This window comes from Triticum aestivum, chromosome 7B (assembly GCF_018294505.1).
Source record: "Triticum aestivum cultivar Chinese Spring chromosome 7B, IWGSC CS RefSeq v2.1, whole genome shotgun sequence".
In the NCBI taxonomy this organism is placed as follows: domain Eukaryota; kingdom Viridiplantae; phylum Streptophyta; class Magnoliopsida; order Poales; family Poaceae; genus Triticum; species Triticum aestivum.
This window is the reverse complement of record NC_057813.1, coordinates 626965870-626984034: the sequence shown is the minus strand read 5'-3', so window position 1 is coordinate 626984034 and position 18165 is coordinate 626965870.

Genomic DNA, 18165 nt, shown 5'->3' with positions numbered 1-18165 from the left:
CATTGGCAGAAACTCGTTTATGGAGTGTTTAAGGCCAACCGGAAGTTGAAGCAATACTTTCAAAGTCATCCTATAACTATGGTAAGTTCTGCCCCTTTGGGAGACATCATCCAGAATAGGGAGGCCACAGGACGAGTCGCCAAGTGGGCTATCGAGCTTGGGCCTCATGGTTTGAAGTACATGCCACGTACTGCTATTAAGTCTCAGGCCTTGGTGGACTTTATCAATGATTGGACAGAGTTGCAGGCACCTGAGGAGAAGCCAGATAACACATATTGGACTATTCACTTTGACGGGTCCAGACAGCTAGAAGGCTCGGGGGCTGGAGTTGTTTTAACTTCCCCTCGAGGTGACAAATTTTGTTATGTACTCCGGCTTATGTTTCCATGTACTAACAATGCGGCTGAGTACGAGGCCTTACTCCATGGTCTCCGGATGACCAAAGAGATGAACTTAAGCCGGGTAAGGTGTCTGGGTGACTCAGATCTTGTGGCTCAACAGGTGTCAGGCAAGTGGGACTCCAAGGATCCTCTCATGGCGGCTTATCGTCATGAGGTAGATGTTGTGGCTGGGCATTTTAAGGGCTATCAAGTGGAGCACATTGATCGAAGGAAGAATGAGGCGGCTGATGCTCTAGCCGACTGGGATCTCAATGTAAGCCGGTGCCACCTAATGTCTTTCTTGATATTCTGCATAACCCTTCTGTCAAGGTGCCTACTGAGGAAGAACTAGCGGTGCCAGACCCGGAGGCACAACTGGTAGCGGCTCTTCATGTTATCCCGGATTGGACCGTGCCGTATTTGGCCTATATGACCCGGGGAGAGTTACCGGAGGATCAGACTTTGGCAAGACAAATTGTCAGGCGATCCAAATCCATGACGATTGTTAATGGTGAATTGCATCATTGCAGTGTAACAGGGGCGTTTCAACGCTGTGTGTCACCTGCAGAGGGACAAGAGATACTTCGTGAGATTCATGAAGGAGATTGTGGTCATCATGTCGGCTCAAAATCTCTTGTGGCCAAGGCTTTCCGTCATGGTTTCTACTGGCTCACCGCTCATGCTGATGCGGAGGATTTGGTCAGTAAATGTGACGGTTGTCAGAAGTTCTCACGACGTACTCATGTGCCGGCTCAATAATTGAGGATGATCCCAATTACCTGGCCGTTCGCAGTCTGGGGGCTTGACATGGTTGGACCTTTCAAAAGGTCTAAGGATAAAAAGACACATCTCCTGGTGGCAGTGGATAAGTTTACAAAGTGGGTTGAGGCAGAGCCGGTCAGTAAGTGTGATGCGGCCACAACGGTTCAGTTCATGAAAAGGGTGATCTTTCATTTTGGTTTCCCGCACAACAGTATAACTGATAATGGTACTAATCTTTCCAAGGGAGCCATGGAAGAGTTCTGTCAGCGAGAACATATCCGGCTTGATGTTTTGGCTGTTGCTCATCCTCAATCCAATGGTCAAGCAGAAAGAGCTAATCAAGAGATACTGAAGGGTATTAAGCCCCGGCTCTTTGTCCCCTTAAAACGGACTCCGGGTTGCTGGGTGGAGGAGTTACCCTCTGTACTATGGAGCATCAACACTATGCCTAACAGATCTACGGGTTACACACCTTTCTTCATGGTCTATGGAGCAGAGGCAGTTCTACCAAGTGACATCCGACACGACTCACCCCGTGTGGCGGCTTATGTTGAGGCGGACAACGAAAAGGCTTGTCAGGATGCACTTGACTTGTTGGATGAGGAGCGAGACTTTCCAATAGCCCGCTCGGCGATTTACCAGCAAGACCTGCACCGTTATCACAGCCGCCGGGTCAAGAGCAGAACCTTTCAGGAAGGTGATTTGGTGCTCCGGCTCATCCAGGATCAATCTGACATGCACAAGATATCTCCGCCTTGGGAAGGACCCTTTGTGGTCAGAGAGAATCTGAACAATGGGTCATACTACCTCATTGATATTCGAGAGCGCGAGGACTCATGTAAGTCGGAGGAGGAGACCCGCCGGCCGTGGAATATCGCCCATCTTCGGCCTTACTATACTTGAGCTACCGGCTCTTAAGATGTATATATTTTGACGTTGTACATATTATATAAAGCAATAAAACAGGACCTCTGTCCTTTTTCCCATAAAGAATGTTTTTATGTCTTCTTTATCAGGTGGCGGAAACTACCAACGGGGAACGGATCATATCTGAATCCGGCTTTCCCTTTGATCTGGCTTATGATCATATCTGAATCTAGCTATGATCACTTGGGGGCTTCCTGTTCAAACATAGGTCGTATTCGAACCAAAGAGAACATAGTTGTCGATACCCGCTTGATCGGCATACTGCCAAACCCACTTGGGGGCTTCTTGATCATATTTGAATCACAGCTTAACCCCTTTGGGTCTGACGTGGATTGTATTCGAATCAGCGTCATTAAATAACTCTTATGGTCACTTGGGGGCTTCCTGTTCACACGTGGGTCGTATTCGAACCAAAGAGAACATAGCTATCGATACCCACTTGATCGGCATCGCCAAAGCAACTGGGGGCTATATGATCGTATCTGAATCTTAGCTTAACCCCTTTGGAACGGTTTACTAATCGTATTCGAATCAGAAGCCTGTAAATGTTGGTTATTATCCATTATATGCATAAATTATTTTGACTATCCTGAGACCTTGTGAAAGGCATTATGACATGTTTTTTGTCTTTTCCAGTTTAATATTGGTTACACCAGGTTGTTAAGTATCAGGTGAGCATCATATCAGCAGGAAAGATTGTCAAGGGGATCGCAGGTATGTTATCATGGTTATGTTTAACAACTATAGTCGTAAACCGGCTCGTATATGGTATCTTTGGTAGGTATTCCGGGTTGTCAATACTTTATGGGACCCCCGACGCAATAAACCGCCAAGGGAATTTTTGCTTGTTTTTATGTGCAGGATAAGGTAAGCAAATTTAAAACGCCAAGGGCATAAACGATCAACATAAGCCAGAAGTATATAGGAACGGTGGCTTACGAAAATGTTAAGCGCTAGGAATATGCGCGAAGGCATGACAAACGTTGAGAAGTTTTTCTACCCTATTACAAGACTACCCGAGTGTGAACAAATGAAGCATTGTTTTTTTGTAAAACACATGACGCTTTACTCCTTCGGTGGGCTTGAAGACTCCGGGTTATCCTTCTCCGCCTCTCCGTCGGCTGTTTTGTCCTGGAAAGTTGACGAGGCCCAGTCAATGCCGCTCAAAGCTTCAAACTCAGCTTCATCATCTATTAAACCGGTTGGGTCCACTTCAGGGGCAAAAGTATGCTTACGAGTAGGAGGGATCTGATGTGAACATGGCCTCTACGGATACGACCGAAAATATTGTTTGCATATACAATAATCAGGTGATTTCTATTATTATTATATGAATTATTATTTTGTTACTATGAATAGAAATACAACACAATCTTTTATCTTATGCAAAATTGTCGAAGACCTCTACAAGCACGTGTTAAAATGAGAGATTATATACACATGCATGGCATATATGTGAACACATACTTGCATATGTACTACTATGATGCAACCGAACCATTCATGAGATGCACCATGCATGCAACGTCCTACTCCTAAGAAGGTGGGCCCGAAGGCCATGTTACATCCATACAACGCATGCGTGCACAAAAGTCCACAAGCGCCAAGGACGTGGGCCTCCATATGGCGTCACGCCGGCCAGGTTTTGCAAGCCAGGAGACATCAAGGCGGCGGCCACACATTCCTTTAATAAATAGTCATCGTATTTTAGGGTTTCTATTCGGTTTTTATTGTATTGTCTAGCTGTTGCTACAATTCGCATCTACGAGACGTGTAGGACTACCGCCTTGTCAGATCCACAGTGGAATCCCAACTTTTCATCTAGTTTGTGTACTCAGGTTATCATCCGCAATTTCAGTTGCAATTCACTTTTGTTCTTGCTGGTTCTTCGGTTGCTTGCAGGAACTCAAACCTCGTTGTTCAGGTTGATCGTGTCTACGGCAAGGTCAATAACCATCGGAGATTGGTTTAGCGGTTGTCGAGGCGTATCGTCGGGTACGGTATAGCCGGATCGTCAAGGTCAAAATCCACCAAATCGATAGTTATCCCTTCTCTCATCGAAAGATCGGACCGCCGTCACATCAAGTGGTATCAGTTTTCAGGTGTATCGGTGAGAGATTTACTGTTTTTGTAGTTTAGTTTATTTTTCTGTCCTATAGACCCACCAAAAAGCCAAAAAAATATTTAGATTAGTTCATCCGTTGCATCTATCTTTTTAGCCTTTAGCAATTTTTGCATCTAGTATTTGCGTAGTTGAATTTTTGGTTGCATCCATCCTGAAATTAGTGCTGGTTTAGATTAGTTTGGGAAAAAGTCGTCTACTAAATCAAACTTTTTTTTGGTCCGCCATATTGTCTGTTACAAGCTCGTTCGTCTTGGGAAGAAAATAAAATCAAGATTAAATCTTCTTCTGTTCCGTGTCCTTCATATCGGTACATCGTCTGCCGCGCATCACGTACAGCCTCTAATCTAATGCAGTTGTGTGGCTGTCACTTCTTTTTCCGCGTCGTCCGCTATTGTTTAATCTTGCTCCTCATATATTTACATCACGAGTCTACAAGTCGCACGTTTGGTCATCCTTAGATTTATTTTCTTTTCCCGTTGCTTGTACGTGTTGGCCTTCAGGTTCTTTTGCTTCACGTGGTACCCATCCATCCTTTCACCAACACTTCACCCAAGACATATGCACACTTGTCCGACTCCGCCGCTGTTTCCTCTGCCATCCAGCGCCGCTGTACCCTCTGCTGTCCACCACCGTTGTGTCTGCCCTCTGAATTATTTGCACGATCTTGCATGCATGCAGGTAGCATCACCGTAAGGACAGTGTCTTGTTTTATTTGATTAGCTTTTGCAGCTCTAATAGACAAGTTTCAACACCAAGAATCCTTCGAAGTCTCTGTTGACCTAAATTGTGTACGTGGCTTCTACTTATGCTAGTAAACGGCCTACAAAAAAAAGAGGAAAAAAGAGAAAAGAAGAAAAGAAGAAGTACAGATAAAAAAAGGTTACAAAGTTCAGGCCGGCTAGCACTTTTTGTGCAATTTGTTTGGACGATCAGAATCGTCTCTGTTATACAGGACATTTTCTACTGTTGAATGCCGTTTATACCTCACTTGTACCTAGTTACTCAGAGCTATTACCTTTTCATCGGTTTCCTCTCACGTGTTTCAGTATCTAGGCTTAGATCGTTTTATCTCTTACTAGTCGACTGCCAGCACTAGTTAGGAGTTTGAGCAATTATTCAGCTTGCATTACTTTTTGCTTAATTGTGCCACATATTGTGAGTTGAGGAAACTTTCACCCAGCTCCACTTCCTATATTGTACCTTGTTCGGTCACCTGGTAATCGCTATATCAATCTTTTGATAACTTTTGACATCGCCAACGGCCGACAACCACTGCAGCACGGTAAGAACTGGTAAGAGCTTGGTAATTGCTAGAGTGTTGAGAGAATTTTTTCCACCACCTCCGTAGTACTATAGAAACATTATACTTGTGATTTTGTTTTTGTATGGTACTAACCATGTCAAGTTCAAGAGCGGCCAATAGTTGGGTTGCGTCTATTGTGGAAGATGACTTGCCATATATTGATACAGATCACTCTTTTCCACCATAGAAGGTACGATGACCGTCACAAGATGTACATCATGGTAGAAACACACATAATCAGGTTACCTCTTTGCCAACTTTCGAGGGTAAATATGACCCCATTCGTATATTGATTGGGAAATTGAGGTAGAAGAAATATTTGATAGCCATGATTTTTGTGAGCATAAGAAAATAAATGATGTCACTAAAAGCTTTTTCGGTTTTGCTTCAGTTTGGTGGAGAAATTATTGCAGGGAAAATATTTGTAATAGACCTACTACTTGGAAAGCTTTAAAACTTGTTATGCGAAACCGATTTGTTCCTTCATATCATGCTAGTGATTTGCTTAGAAAATTGCAACGTTTAACACAAGGCAATAACACTGTTGAAGAATATTATGATAATTTGTGCACTGCTTTGTTTCGTTGTGGATTAGAAGAATGTGAAGACAATTTTCTGAACAGATTTTGGAGAGGCTTAAACCATGATATACAAGACAAAATAATGCATGAAGAATTGTATTATGTCGACCATTTGTTCCGTTTTTCTTGTGAAGTTGAACATAAATTAAGAAGAGGTATATACAAGATAAATAAGGGTGCCATGGAACCACCATCAAAGAAGGTTGCTTCCTTCGATGTAACACCAACTACGATTGCGCCACTTGGAGCTTATGAGGAGTCACCATCGACCATTCTTACTTCATATCAACTAGGACTGCAAGGTAATAAGGAACGTGTTGAATCGACTCATCCACCCGATATCGATTTATGTCATGTTGAATTAAAAGATTTGTGTGTTGAGTTGAATGAAATACCCTCTGTTTTAATCACACCAGTTGTTATGGATAATTCTGTTGCTACCTTTGATAAATTGTGTGATCAAACAATCGAAACATCTATTGTTTTGCATGCACCTACTGCTAAACATGATTCCCTCCATGATTTGTGTGCACCCAGGAAATTAAAAGAAACTGAAATTGAACCACGTGACTTGATTTTTGAACCCGGTTTGGATCACGTCCAATTGATTAAACATGATGAGATACCAGCTAGAATTCCTGGTACTAATTCTTTGTATTCTATTTTGATGGATCCACCTACGCCTTTGTCACATGCAAGAACTAAAATAGCTGAAATCACATGTTTGAGTTCTCTGAAGAGTGTTTATGCGCCAAAATTTACTTTTAACTTGATTGGAGAGGACTGCATAAACAATGAATTTTTCGTGCATAGAATTGGCATTACATGTGATGATCTTACTAGCTTGAAAGAGAATATTAATATGCCAATGCTTGATCATTTTAATATGACCACCAATATCGTTGTAGATTACATGTTGAATAGCATGTTGTATGATTGCTTATCTACAAATGCTAATTTGGATATTTCTAATACTTCTCTACCTATGTTGGTAAGTTGTAATACTTCACGTTGGCATATTTCTTGTGATAATTTTTTGGACTGTCATCTCATGAGATATGGTAATTACTCATGTATCAAGACATTGATAGTGCAACAATGGAGAGAAATTAAAATGGATGACTTGTATATATACCACGCATATGCCTTTTCTTCTTGGCTATTCCGTTTTCAGATTATCCAAAGCCGAGGACGGCTTTGTTTTCAAGGAAGGGAGGATGATGTGAACATGGTCTCTACGGATACGACCGAAAATATTGTTTGCATATACAATAATCAGGTGATTTCTATTAATTATTATATGAATTATTATTTTGTTACTATGAATAGAAATACAACACAATCTTTTATCTTATGCAGAATTGTCGAAGACTTCTACAAGCACGTGTTAAAATGAGAGATTATATACACATGCATGGCATATATGTGAACACATACTTGCATATGTACTACTATGATGCAACCGAACCATTCATGAGATGCACCATGCATGCAACGTCCTACTCCTAAGAAGGTGGGCCCCAAGGCCATGTTACATCCATACAACGCATGCATGCACAAAAGTCCACAAGCGCCAAGGACGTGGGCCTCCATATGGCGTCACGCCGGCCAGGTTTTGCAAGCCAAGAGACATCAAGGCGGCGGCCACACATTCCTTTAATAAATAGTCATCGTATTCTAGGGTTTCTATTCGGGTTTTATTGTATTGTCTAGCTGTTGCTACAATTCGCATCTACGAGACGTGTAGGACTACCGTCTTGTCAGATCCACAGTGGAACCCCAACTTTTCATCTAGTTTGTATACTCAAGTTATCATCCGCAAATTCAGTTGCAATTCACTTTTGTTCTTGCTGGTTCTTCGGTTGCTTGCAGGAACTCGAACCTCGTTGTTTAGGTTGATCGTGCCTACGGCAAGGTCAATAACCATCGGAGATTGGTTTAGCGGTTGTCGAGGCGTATCGTCGGGTACGGTATAGCCGGATCGTCAAGGTCAAAATCCACCAAATCGATAGTTATCCCTTCTCTCATCGAAAGATCGGACCGCCGTCACATCAGGATCAGGCTGACTTCATCATATGGAACGTTTGGAATTCTCCGATTCTCACTGTCATAGCCCGGAGAATACTTGGTGAGGTCGGTATCGTTCCCAATAAGGGTTGCCATAGGACGTATAGCTTTGACACAGGCGATGAAGTCATGATCATCAAATACAGTACCGTCCTCCTTCCGACTGGGATATCCAAGAGCAAGGTCGGCCGGGTCTAGCTCTGGAAGCCATGCTTTTGCCCGGCTCAATGCGGCTCCGGCTCCGGCTCTGGTGGATGCCCGCCTTAAATCCTGAATTCGCTGAGGTAGCACAGCGAGATGCTTCAGCTCGTCTTGCAAAAGGCGGGGAGTGGTGTTTGATAAGGCTACAACGGCCAAGGCACGTTGTGACCCGGAGTACAGCTGTTCCACTAGGGTGTAAACCGCCTTAAGCTTGATCAGAATGTTTTGCTTAAGGTTGGTACTCCTGGGGCCTGTGTGTGCACAAGCATAGCAGTAAGTCGGAGGTAACTATTACAATAGTCATTGGAAGATTACAATGTTTGAGGTTTTGCACAGTAACTTATCGAAGATGGCTAAGACCATTTGAGATATCTGCCGTTTTAAGTCGGACAGCTCGGTTGTTGCCTCTGCAAGAGATGTTTCTGCCGTCTCGGCCTGAGTCACCAGAGAAGCCTTCTCATCAGCCCAGGCTTTCTTCTCTGACTCAAAACTTTTCTTCAGCTTCTCATTTTCAGAGATATGAATTCAAATTTGGAATTGGCCTTTTGAGTTTCAAGTTCTTGAGTTTCCAGTCGGCTCTTCAGGACAGCAAGCTCTGACTCAAATTGACTTATAGTGGCCTGCATCGATACCAGGTTATGGTAAGAATCATGGTAAGATAATATTAAAGTCCCAAGTACTTTGCAAGCAAAGGTTCTTGACACTTGGGGGCTAATGTATGCTGAAGAATTTTTCAAACCTACCATGCCGGCTCACACATATTAAGTTTCAAGCACTTTACAAGTAAAGATACTTGACACTTGGGGGCTAATGTGTATCGTAAATTTAAGCTATCATGTCACAACCGGGTTAAATATATTCTCTTTAAAACCGGGCAAACTAACAGTAAAGCAGATTTCTAAGTCTACAGCATATTTATTCATAAGCAATAGACTTGGGGGCTGGTACAGTAAATAAGATTCAGGAAAAAAGCATAAGTTATACCTCCGATTTGTGCTGTATTTGTTTTACCATGTCAATTTCCAGGTCACGGCTATTATGCACTTGATTTAGATAGCCCGAGACTATATCACCAATGCTTAAGTGAGTATCAGTAATATCCTGCTTGGCCTTTCGGCGTTCGACAAGTTCTTCTTTGGCAGAACATTTGGCGAGGACAGTAGGCCACCCAGGTTCAACAAACTGACTTTTCACAAACTCAACTTCCGGTTCAGACGTCTTGACCGGGCTAGGAGCTTCGGGTTATCGGAGCTGTTGAGAGTATCTTCGGCAGGCGGGTCAGAAGTTGGCACTGGAATGTCAGAGGCCGGTTCAGGCGGCTGATGGGTAGAGCGGTCTGGAGCAGACGTATTAATCATCGGTTCAGTTACAATCGGGTCTTGGGACGGCTTATTCTTCTTTGCCCTCTTGTTGTTTTCACTTGCATGCTGTTAACGAAGGCAGAAGGATGAATACTAAAGCATGGGTAAAGTAAAGCTCAAGGTACATAAGGTTACATTACCCGGGAGCAGTTTTGAAAGACGGCATGTTTGATTGCATGGATTCGCCGGAAGAGGGAGAGGTATCCTGATAATTGGAGTCAGACGAATTGAGAGGTTGGTGAATTAAGCCCGCTAAAGGTAAAATAGAACGTAAATCGAAGATAACCTCAGTCCGACGCTTCCTGGTTACGTCAAGTAAGCCGGAGGAGAGTTCTGCATCCTTGTTGTTCCAGGTCTGCCTCTGGTTCTCAAGCCGTTGTTGCTTCAAAAGAAATTGAGGATCTTGATAAGCAAGAGGATGTGAAAATCTTACTTTCCGGGTCACCCTTCGGATCTTTTGCTTTGGCAAAGGCTCTGAGTCGGAGGAGATTATAGTTACCTCTTCATCAGTTGCTTGACTGTTCCCTGTATCCTCCTGAAGGGATAGAATGTCAGTCAGGTAATGACAAGGGAATTAAGAAAATTTAAAGATTACCTCTTCATCATCCGAACAAGTATCATCCAATTTGAGTAAGTCGGAGGCGCTGGGTTTCTTCTTCTTCTTTGAGGTTCCCGTCTTGGCGGCTTTCCTTTCGGTTTTCTTGGTCGTCCTGGCTTGTTTGGCAGCCTCATGGTCATATTTGACCTTCCAGAAGTTATCATCGGCCTGTGGAAAAGGATAAGGAATTATGAGTACAAAAAAAGGTATAACATAGGAAAGAGTATTTATTAAGATTGATAACTTACTGCAGGGGCCGGGTTCTTCTTGCAAAAGGGAAGTAAGCCGAAGGCGTTACTAGTTACAGTGCCCTCCTTCAGCAGCGACTGGGTCGTAGCATCCACCACATCATCTGGTAAGTCATTAGGACTATGGCATAGCGGGTCATCCCTTTCGCCTGTGTAAGTACACATTAAGCCGGAATGGCGGCTTAGTGGAAGTACTCGCCAAGTGACCCAGACTCGGACCAGATCAATGCTGTTTAAACCGTTTCCCAAGAGAGCTTTGATCTTCTTGATGGTGGGATTGAGAGGCAGACGCTCAATGGCCATCAGTTTGTCCGCTAGCGGATGGTTGGACTCAAGGCGCAGGGCACGGAAGCCGGGCAAAGGGCTCTCATCGGCCGGTGAAGTATCCTTACAATAGAACCACGCCTGGTTCCAATCTTTTGGATGACTCGGTAGCTCAGCGTAAGGAAAAAGGCAATCTCTCCGCCGCTGAATTGAAATACCGCCAAGCTCAAGACTAGGCCCATTGGCACGTTCATTCTGCCGGTTCAAGTAGAAAAGTTCCCTGAACAATAGCAGACTTGGCTCCTCTCCCAGGTACACCTCGCAGAAGACTTGGAAATTGCAAATATTTGACACGGAATTGGGTCCAATGTCTTGAGGTCTAAGATCAAAGAAATTCAAAACCTCCCTGAAGAATTTTGAGCCGGGAGGAGCAAATCCCCGGTTCATATGATCCGTAAAAATTATTACCTCCCCTTCTTTGGGGTGAGGCCTCTCTTCAGAAGGATCAGGGGCACGATAAGACATGACCTCCTTTTTTGGCAGATGGCCGGACTTCACAAATTCAGATAGTTTACTATTAGTGACTATGGATGGGACCCAATTGCAGGTCACAGGGGCCTTGGTTGCCTTAGGTGCCATGACAACAGTTGGCCTACGACAAAATCAGAAGTTCCAGTTCAATTTTAACCTGGGAGAAATATCTTAATTATTTAAGGTGGCGACTTAAGAAGGGGCCTAATGATATAAGGATAACTACGCAACGGTATTTCAGCCGCCACAAATATCAAAAGCAGTTCCAACTTCTTAAGGTCATGAGAAGCAAGCAAGGTTCACAGTTCAGTGTCATTTATTTAAGCCGGCTACATGGATAGTTGTGTGGAAGAGTATTTGACAGAAGTAGTTTTCCGGGTGATACAAACAGGTTTCATAATCTGCTATTGATATTTGAGATCAAAAAATGACACTGATAAGAAAATTTTCTAGACCTAAAACTGATGCAGATGAAGTTCAAGAGCTCGAATAGGGGCCTCTATGTAACAGAAAGGGATCTATCTACGTCCAAAGTAGGTGCGGAAAATCTGCCATATCGGTTTCTACCATCTCTAAAGATCAAGAAAAGCGGGGGTAATGGAATTTATGAAAGGGAACTGCTAAACAGCGAAGAACGCAAGAACTCGAAGGTCTTAATGTGGATCTAAGAGGCAGGAAAGAGGAGACTTACGGATGCAGGGTTGCAGCGGAGGGTCGTCGCGTTTCTCTGGTCAAACCAGGTTGATGCAGCAGCCAGAGTTGGTGAAGACGAGATCTGCGACGGCGGCGGCGGCAGAGCTTGAGCGACAGAGAAGCAGTGAGAGGAAGGAGATGACTGGAAGGAGGAGAATGGGAAGACCTAGGTCGCGCCTATTTACAAGGAAAGGAAAACTGAGACGGCACGAGAAACGAGGAGATAAAAATTATTATCCCACGGCCCCGACGCCTCGGTTTTTGGAACAGACAATAAAGACAGAGATCCGTTGAAGGATATGGTGGAATAAAAAAAGGGGAATGTAAGAAAAGATGACGTCACGGCGGGTTAACACGGATCCAAAAGATGACGTCAGGGCAGGTTAAAGAAAACCTTTTGCATAGTTAGAGGACTGAAGATTTATGTTTTAAGGTATTTTAAGATTGACATGAACAGGTTCAAATCAATCTGGGGCCTAATGTTGGGGATGTAACTATTTGTGTAAGCCGTCCAGGAGGGGCCGGGTTACGCAAAGAAGACTTACCAGAAGGAAGCCCAAAACTGAGCATGAAGTTGGCGGTTCAATAAAGGGTCTAAGCCCACAGGCGACGTAAGGCCCGTTGTAGTAAACCGCCATAATGGCATGACTTGTATCATAAGGTAGATTTAACTAGTCACCGAGCCGGACACTGTTTATAAGCCGGTCGGGACTCTGTAAGCCAGAGGGCGTCAACCCGTGTATATAAGGGGACGACCTGCTGGCGGTTTAGGGCAGAAAAAACAACTCATCGAGAGCCGGGCATAGCGTATCTCGCTCCCTGGTCATCGAGACATCAATACCAACCCAACTAGATGTAGGCCTTACCTTCACCATAAGGGGCCGAACTAGTATAAAAACCTCTCGTCTCCCTTGTCCCGATTAACCCCTTCAAGCTTCCTAGTTTCGATGGCTCCACAACTAAGTCCTTTCACGAGGACATCTAACGTGACAATTCCACGACAGAACCGTTTGATGTTTGGGGCTTTGATTATATGGGACCTTTTCCTGCCTCTAATGGTTACACACATATTTTAGTTGTTTTTGATTACGTTACTAAGTGGGTAGAAGCTATTCCAACTAGTAGTGTTGATCATAATACCTCTATTAAAATGCTTAAAGAAGTTTTTTTCCGAGGTTTGGAGTCCCTAGATATCTTATGACTGATGGTGGTTCACATTTTATTCATGGTGCTTTCCGTAAGATGCTTGCTAAGTATGATGTCAATCATAGAATCGCATCTCCTTATCATCCGCAGTCTAGTGGTCAAGTAGAGTTGAGCAATAGAGAGCTCAAATTAATTTTGCAAAAGACTATCAATAGATCTAGAAAGAATTGGTCCAAAAAACTTGATGCTGCATTATGGGCCTATAGAACTGCATACAAAAATCCTATGGGTATGTCTCCATATAAGATGGTTTATGGAAAAGCATGTCATTTACCTCTTGAACTTGAACATAAGGCATATTGGGCTATTAAAGAGCTCAACTATGACTTCAAACTTGCTGGTGAGAAGAGGTTGTTTGACATTAGCTCACTTAATGAATGGAGAAACCAAGCATATGAGAATGCCAAGCTATTCAAAGAAAAAGTCAAACGCTGGCACGATAAAAGGATACAAAAGCGTGAGTTTAACGTAGGAGACTATGTATTATTATTCAACTCTCGTTTAAGATTTTTTGCAGGAAAACTTCTCTCTAAATGGGAAGGTCCCTGCGTTATCGAGGAGGTCTATCGTTCTGGTGCCATAAAAATCAACAACTTCGAAGGCACAAGTCCAAGGGTGGTAAACGGTCAACGAATTAAACATTATATTTCAGGTAATCCTATCAATGTTGAAACTAATATTATTGAAACCGTAACCCCTGAGGAATACATAAGGGACACTTTCCAGAACGTCCCAGACACCGAAAAGGAATAGGTATGTGGTACGGTAAGTAAACCGACTCCAAAACAACTCCAATGGCAATTTTTATTAGTTTTGGAATAATTAAGAATTTTAGGAAGAAATAAGTAGTCCGAAAGGGACACGAGGACTCCACGAGAGTGGAGGGCGCCCCCCTACTGGGCGCCCCCCTATCTCGTGGGCACCTCGTGTGCCTCCCGGACTCCGTCTTCTTGCATGTTATGTATTTTGGTCGGTAAAAATTCATTATATATACTCCCGAAGGTTTTGACCACCGTATCACGCAAATATCCTCTATTTTCGTTTCGAGCTGTATCTGTTTCGGATCTAGAGCATCATGTCGTCTCCAAGCGCTCCCAAGGACAAGTTTTTTGAGAGGGTTATTAACCCCTATCTTGCGGAGGTGCTGCAACACCCTCAATCCATTGAGATGCGTGAGGGGGTGCTGCACATCCGCGATGTGGAGGGACCAAGGCATACCGGAAGTGTGGAGACAAAGCTCGAAGCCGTGGAGCAGCAGGTTTTCAAGTGCCAAGGGATGGTGGAGCGTGGACTCAACGCCAACCAGATGATGATCACGGAGTTCTCCAACAACCGCAAGCTAGATGCCAAAGTCATTGGGGAGACCATCTTCAAGCTTCAAGAGAAAATCGAGCATCTCCAAGCCCAGATCTATGACCTGCAAAACCAGAACTATGAGTATGAATATAGATTCAAGAGGATGAGTTTGGCTGCAGATTTAAGAATCCCGGAGACTCGATTATCCTTCTACGATGGTGAGCCTATGCCTTGAAAGACGGACGACAAGCCTACATCATCACCAACTCTTACTTCACCACCTTCGAGGACATAATCACTTGGGTATGGGCACTCCCCTTGGCAACTGCCAAGCTTGGGGGAGGTGCCCCAGTATCGTATCACCATCACACTCCTATCTTTACCGTTTTATTTAGTTCGATCCTTTTAGTAGTATCTTGATCTAGTAGATTGAAGTTTTGATATCAAGTAGTTTTGAGTTTTGCTTTGTGATCTCTTTTTTTAATCAAGTCCGTGAGCTATCTATAATAAAGATTAGTGTTGAGTCAAGGGCTTTGCTATGTTGCTATGATCTTGAGAAAGTAGAAAGAATTAAAGAGTTCATATTGATCTTATGTTTAGTGATGACTTCACATATAGAAAGTATGAGGCATAAAAATTGTTGAGAGTTGATAAATGTAGTTTTGGTCATCGTTGCAATTAATAGGAAGTAATAAGGAAAGAGAGGTTCACATATAAATATATTATCTTGGACACCTTTTATGATTGGGAGCACTCATTAGGTATGACATGCTAAAAGAGTTAACGTTGGACAAGGAAGACAACGTAATGGTTTATGTTTTCTCACATCTCAGTTAAAGTATATTGTTATTGACCTTCCAAACATGTTGAGCTTGCCTTTCCCCCTCATGCTAGCCAAATTCCTTGCACCAAGTAGAGATACTACTTGTGCTTCCAAATACCCTTAAACCCAGTTTTCGCCATGAGAGTCCACCATACCTACCTATGGATTGAGTAAGATCCTTCAAGTTAGTTGTCATCGGTGCAAGCAATAAAAATTGCTCTCTAAATATGCATGACTTATTAGTGCGGAGAAAATAAGCTTTGTACGATCTTGTTGTGGAAGTAATAAAAGCGACGGACTGCATAATAAAGGTCCACATACAAGGGGCAATATAAAGTGACGTTCTTTCGCATTAAGATTTTGTGTATCCAACCCTAAAAGCGCATGACAACCTCTGCTTCCCTCTGCGAAGGGCCTATCTTTTACTTTATGTTTTTACTTTATGCTTGAGTCAAGGTGATCCTCACCTTTCTTTTTTCATTTTATCCTCTGGCAAGCTCCTCGTATTTGAAAGATCATGATATATATATCCAATCGGATGTAAGTTAGCATGGGCTATTATTGTTGACATCACCTGAAGGTGAATACGTTGGGAGGCAAGACAATAAGCCCCTATCTTTCTCAGTGTCCGGCTGAAACTCCATAACCACAAGTATTGCGTGAGTGTTAGCAATTATAGAAGACTACAAGATAGTTGAGTATGTGAATTTGCTGAAAAGCTCTATTGTTGACTCTTTCTGATGTTATGATAAATTGCAATTGCTTCAATGACTGAGATTACAGTTTATTAGTTCCCAATGAAGTTTTTGAACCATACTTGACATTGTGAATTGATTGTCACTTAAGCATAGGAAATCATATGATAAAATCTATATATGTTGCTGTTATAAGAATGATCATGATGCCCCCATGTCTGTATTTTATTTTTATCGACACCTCTATCTCTAAACATGTGGACATATTTTTCGATTTCGGCTTCCGCTTGAGGACAAGCGAGGTCTAAGCTTGGGGGAGTTGATACGCCCATTTTGCATCATGCTTTTATGTCAATATTTATTGCATTATGGGCTGTTATTACACATTATATCTCAATACTTATGGCTATTCTCTCTTATTTTACAAGGTTTACCATGAAGAGGGGGAATGCCGGCAACTGAAATTCTGGCTGGAAAAGGAGCAAACATTGGAAACCTATTCCGCACTGCTCCAAAAATCCTGAAACTCCAGGAAACATCTTTTTGGAATTAATAAGAATTATTGAGCGAAAGAAATACATCAGGGGGCCCACACTTTGGCCAGGCGAGTGGGGGGCTCCCCCCCCTACTGGGCGCGTCCCCTGTCTCCTGGGCCCCCTGGTGGGCCTCCGATGTCCATCTTCTGCTATATGAGAGCTTTTACCCTGAAAAAAATCGTGGGCAATCTGACGGGACGAAACTCCGCCGCCCCGAGGCGGAACCTTGGCGGAACCAATCTAGGGCTCTGGCGGAGCTGTTCTGCCAGGGACACTTCCCTCCGGGAGGGAAGTCATCACCAACGTCATCACCAACGATCCTCTCATCGGGAGGGGGTCAATATCCATCAACATCTTCATCATCACCATCTCCTCTCAAAATCCTAGTTCATCTCTTGTATCCAATCTTGTATCAAAACCACAAATTGGTACCTGTGGGTTGCTAGTAGTGTTGATTACTCCTTGTAGTTGATGCTATTTGGTTTACTTGGTGGAAGATCATATGTTCGGATCCTTAATACATATTATTACCCCTCTGATTATGAACATGAATATGCTTTGTGAGTAGTGACGTTTGTTCCTGAGGACATGGGTGAAGTCTTGATATTAGTAGTCATGTGAATTTGGTATTCGTTCGATATTTTGATGAGATGTATGTTGTCTTTTCCTCTAGTGATGTTGTGTGAACGTCGACTACATGACACTTCACCATTATTTGGGCCTAGAGAAAGGCATAGGGAAGTAATAAGTAGATGATGGGTTGCTAGAGTGAAAACAGCTTAAACCCTAGTTTATGCGTTGCTTTGTTAGGGGCTGATTTGGATTCATATGTTTAATGTTGTGGTTAGGTTTACCTTAATACTTTTTTTGTAGTTGCGGATGCTTGCAATAGGGGTTAATCATAAGTGGGATGCTTGTCCAAGTAAGGGCAGTACCCAAGCACCGGTCCACCCACATATCAAATTATCAAAGTACCGAACGCGAATCATATGAGCGTGATGAAAACTAGCTTGGCGATAATTCCCATGTGTTCTCGGGAGCTCCTTTTTCATTATTAGAAATTGTCCAGGCTTATCCTTTGCTACATAAAAGATTGGGCCACCTTGCTGCAATTTATTTACTTTATTTACTTGTTACTTGTTATCATTTTATCTTATCACAAAACTATCTATCACCTACAATTTCAGTGCTTGCAGAGAAAACCTTACTGAAAACCGCTTATCAATTCCTTCTGCTCCTCGTTGGGTTCGACACTCTTACTTATCGAAAGGACTACGATTGATCCCCTACACTTGTGGGTCATCAACGAACCATTTCTTTCCTCTCTCCCGCGTGCAATCCAAGTCTGGCCGGATCATCGGGTGGCAAGACTTTGTCGACCGTTGTAGCCACCTCATCCTCGTCGTAGCCCGAATGGAAGAACTCACAGATGAGATCGGACGGGGTCGAAGACGACGGAGAGGCCGGCGTCGAGTCCCCATCCTCATCCAGGTCATCCTCATCGGAGTCCGCTAGGGCCCAAAAGCGGCCACCGACCCGCCGGCGATCCCCGCTCGATGAGAGCGGGA